The sequence below is a fragment of the Schistocerca gregaria genome, unplaced genomic scaffold (genome assembly GCF_023897955.1).
Source record: "Schistocerca gregaria isolate iqSchGreg1 unplaced genomic scaffold, iqSchGreg1.2 ptg000205l, whole genome shotgun sequence".
NCBI lineage: Eukaryota > Metazoa > Arthropoda > Insecta > Orthoptera > Acrididae > Schistocerca > Schistocerca gregaria.
In genome coordinates, this window is record NW_026061740.1 from 218,327 (window position 1) to 223,498 (window position 5,172).

The window sequence follows — 5,172 nt, forward strand, 5'->3', positions numbered from 1 at the left end:
CACGGATTAGGACTAGCTGTTCGTCAACTGTGAGCGAATGATTGGGCTTCATTCTATTTCTACACTTGTCAAGAAATAGTTCCCATACATAGCGAACTTCTGCGTCATCTGCAGATCGAGCTTCACGGGTACGCCTGTCATCAAATCTAATCATTCTCCTTATATCCTCGAATCTATTTACTGGCAAGGTAGCCTTCTATGTAGGATTTTCCTTTTCATCCTAGAATAATTCTCTAATAAGGACATCCCAAGTCTTCTCATCACCAGAAAGCAGTAAAAGACCAAGAAAACCCACCATTCCAGGAAGCAAAACGTTTTTCCACGTAAAGCAGCCACTCTTCTGCCTTCAATATTTGTGCAGATGATCATTTCCTTGGAGATGAAATAGTCCCAGGCATCCTTAGGTTTACAGGTATTCAAACCAAGGGCTGGACTAGGTGCCTTCTTTACGATGTTATGGACAGGCGTACGAAAAGTTGCATGAGGATCTAATTTCCAAATCGCTCCATTCCGACTAATGTATGTGTGGTCTTCTATACCTTTTTGTGGTTGTGCTCCATTTTCAGACTCTGATGAAGTAATATTATCGGAAGGACTGCCATCTGCCTCAATATTCACATCTGCAGGTTCATTGGCTAATTCTTCACTACTTGCATCTTCAAATATATTTCCTTCCTCGCAAGAATCATCTTCTTCAGACCACAGAGCCACAACACTTCTAGAGATTGCAGTTTTACTTAGAAACTCATGCCTGCAAACGCCACCCACCGACGCTGTGGAGCATCAAAGTCACAGGCGCCAGCTCCGGTAAATGTATGTATATGCAAGATGATCCGTGATTGTGTTACAAACTTCCTAGTATGATGGAAACAGACAAATGTATCGATTTGAGGTAAGGGCCCCTGTACCGGAAACAAACGTGTCGAAAGTTGTAAGTGAAAATCGTTATCCTGCCTCTGACAGTGGAATACGTGTACTGGTACTGTTGTTGCTAGGATTGTAGGGTAGGCAACGTTCAGAGGCGGCAGTATAGACCGAAACAAGAAAAAAAGTGCAGTAAACATGGACTCTAAACTGCATAATTCTGGAGCTGTAAGCACTTGTTCAATAGTGGAGATGGCTTTCACGCAAGCGATGATGAACAAGTGCTCATGGTTCATGATGTATGCATCTTACAGCCTATGTGTACTGCACATTGTTTTCTTCTTTCGTTCCATACCACCGCCTCTGCAAGTTTCCTGTCCTACATCCTAGCAACAACGATAACGGTACATACTGTCAGAGGTAACAGAAAGGTTTTCTGTTATAATTTTCCGGTGCAAGGACATAATCACAAATGTACGCATTTATCCATCTGCATCATCTTAGAAAGTTTGTAACATCTTCGTGGGATCCATCTATTTTTGTAGGTGCCGGTTCCTATAACTTTGACGTTCTGTAGCATCGCAAGATGACGTTTTCAGAAGTAGATTCGTATGTAAAACTTGATCAGTTAAATCGCCTGTACAGTCCCGAGTAGCGTGAAACACCCTGCATATAGAATGAATAACATCAGGCAATGGACTAGAACGCTGTCTCACTCACTTCTCACGTATTGCCTTACTTTTATGTCCTTCGACTTGTACAGCCTCTGTCTCATTTCTTGTACAGCCTCTGGTGGAGTTCTAAGTAATGATTCTCTCGCTATATTTTATTCCTGGTTGCATCTTAAATTCAAACTGCATATTCTGGTCAACATTGTCAAAAGTTTCTGTATCTAAAGATGTTATAGATATGGGTTCTGTTCCCTCCAAATGGATTTTCCTCTAGATCGGCTTCGGTAAGGTGCTCCCTTCCGCTCTAAATAGTTTGTAGCAGTATTTTCAGCAAGCAGTTATAATAGTGGTGGTTTCACTGATCACGATTTGCCTTGTGTAGCATTGGTGCTATTACGCTTCTCGTTTAGTGTGAGGATTTAGCGGGTATCTCAGCTGGCGTACTCGTTCAGGAGTGGAGCAGCAAATCCCGGCAGAGTGAGTCGTCGCCAGCTCCGCTAGAGCCCTCTGGTAGCGAAGCCCTGCGCTACAGACAACTGACTGTGTGAGGGACCAGTAGCGACACCTAGCAGCGATGTGGTGAAAAGGAAATAGTATTGCTAAAAGTTTATCCACGCCTTTTAGCATTTAGAATGGAGATATGGCACGGAATTTAATAGCAAAAGAAAACAGCTATAGTGGCAGTCTCTCTCTCGCAATGCAACAATAGTACAACAACAATAGACCAACTGAATCTGTAGAGGTAGTAATAAAATTTCTTTTCTGACCTGCAAGATACTTTTATATAAAGCTGAGCCTGAGAGGTTGTCATGAAACTACCAACAGAATTATTATATGAGACATGTAGACCTGTCAGTAAAATTCGTTTTTTTAAATGTTAACTGTTTAATTTAGCATTCAGCTGACATAAGACCAGGAGAATTATCCTGTATCATACAAACAAAGAGTTTATCTCATTATTGACCTGTATCCTATCTTAATCTCATTTAGACACTTGAATAATTTGAAAAAAAGGCCTGTGTTTGTTTTGGAACTACAATTGCTGACAATATACACTTATAAATGGCACTGAGTGTGAACGGTTACGAAACGATTTCTGATACAGAATTTATTTATTATCGTATAATCAATCCTGATAATAAAAAGAAAAGGCAGACTGAGACACCTGAAAATATCTTGTGTGATGGTATTGATATAATATTTTGCATTTCTTTGACATTGAGATAATTTATTCTGTTTCAGCACTGGGAATGTGCTAAGTAAATATGTATCAGTATTATAGCCAAACTTACTTTCATAATTACCTACAAGAAAATGAAAGCTGTTTTGGTATTCATCTTAGCAGCATTTAGCACAAAAAGGAAAATAAAACTTATTAGTTTTTTAAGAGAGGATTTTATTTCATTGTTGCAATCCTACAAATGTTCATGATACATGTAGTAGCAGTTTCTTGTGACAGTGAAATGTGTTATGTAGAAAGTACCTGGAAAATATATGTAGATGTGGTAGGTGAAGAAAGTGTGCATATTAAAATTTAAAATAAGTGATTGCAGCAGCATAATGAGGTATATTTTGTAGTGAGGGAGTGAGCTCCACGTGGGATCCGAAGCACGGACCCCACGGGGGTGCCCGGCATGCGCCACATGCCAGGGCAGAGGTGGAGGCTAGTGTTCGGAAATCTGAAAATTCCAGCGCCGGCCGGGGATTGAACCCCGGCCCGGCTGGGGCGAATAGCCCCAACCGAGGCGCTGGAACGTTCCAGACCCCCTTACCACTAGACCACCGGGGACCCCGGCCGTTTCCTGCTCTGAACTCGGTCTGGTAGTCCTGTCACACTTCCTGTTGTCGGCTGTGTTTACATCGGACGCTGAGTGGCATAGTGTAGCCGGCAACATTAGAACGCTGTGAGGGGGAAGTGTTTACCTCCGACTAGTAGCTGTCCCCCCTACCCAGGTGAAGTAGCTTTACAGTTACCAAAGACATTTGAAATCAGCCTTTGCGACTGTATGCAGTCGACGGTTGTTAATCGTTTGTTTCAACCTGTTCCCAAATGCCTCGAGAAAACCGAAGCAACTTCTTCACTAATCGAGGCGACTGTCATATCAAAACGACCCGCAGACATTCTATAATTACAAGTCAACGCCTAGCTTACACCAGATAATTCTGTCTGTTTCATCAGTTGTTTTAACAGTGCACGAAATACCACAGCATATTATTAATCCGTTGCAAATAAATTTCTGTGTGTGCAGTTCAGGTCTGGGCCGTAGAGTTTTCGTGAAAACGTCGGGATAAAATCGTAACATGTGTTTCATATTAATATGAAATTTAGTTAACAATATCTTTATTACAGTGGTCACACTCACAATTTTGGACTTTTCAGTGGCTGGGGTACGATATAGCCTTTGAGTACGTTATCGCGTTGCGCAATTTCTTCCTTTTTTTCCGACTCTGAGGGAGCTGTCACCTTCTCTCAGCGCTGCCCTATTTAGGCTTCTGGGAGGGCTTTTCTCACGTTTTCTGTAATTTAAAGCATATTTACAAGTCCTGAGACGAACTCTTCCTATGTGTCGTAGGTTTAAACTCAATATAGATTTTCGTTTATATTCCAGCGAATATTTTTATTTTCTGTTACTCCTAGCGGCGCTCCCTAAGCTGTTCATCGCAATGACACACAAATGAGAATCCTAGCTAACAGCTTCACCAGTTTATAATTTTGCATAAAGATGATTCCTAACAATGACCCGCATATGCCAATACAGGCAATAAGTGACAACCACGTGGACTTAACCTTTGTTTGCGCACTGTCAGTCTCGTAATTAATAGTGATTCAAATCTGACGCCATTTTGTCACACAAGGAACTTCGACCACGGAGAAAGTAGACGTTTTTCACTTTAGGATATTTTCCAGGAAGTTTCCGACATTCGTAAAACAGAAACGAGTTTCGACGCTGTGGAATGCAACGAGAAGTAGCAGGTAACGAATTGTTTCGGGATTCCACCATCCAAGCTGCAAACGATCATCGAGCGGAAAGATAATGTTGCTCATAAGTATTAAAAAGCGGGAGCAAGCAGACCGGGCGAGACGAAAGTTTATAGTATTGCCTTACTCAATGCAGGGTACAAAAGGTATTTGTCGGAACGCTAAGACATTTACGGTTAGTCTGGGAACAGAAGTCTCAGATACAAATAAGGAGTGACACGCTAGCTCCAAAGACATAAGGTTCTTTATGAGAAACATAATTGACAAAAAGCAACCATTCGTGACAGTTGGTTCAGCATTGAAAAATGAATGAAGCTGAATTTATGTATTTTCGAACATTTGTGTGTACCTTCCGTTTCAAATACTAAAGCAAAAAAACATGTAAGAAAACTGGAAATACGTTAGTAAAAAAAAATCAAAATTTTATTTCGATTTTTCCTGATTTCATCTAGAGTAAAGTCGAGTTAATTATTCTAACTTCGAATTGTGCAGACTCGATTGTAACGGTCATTTGCGCTTCGAATTTTCTACTCAGGAGTAATGTCTAAAAAGTAAAAACAAATCTTTTCGTACTACTATCCACGTTGCAGTGGATGCTGGTTTGGTTGTCCTTTTTAGTATATCAGTATGATCATAGAGTCATAATCAACGTACACA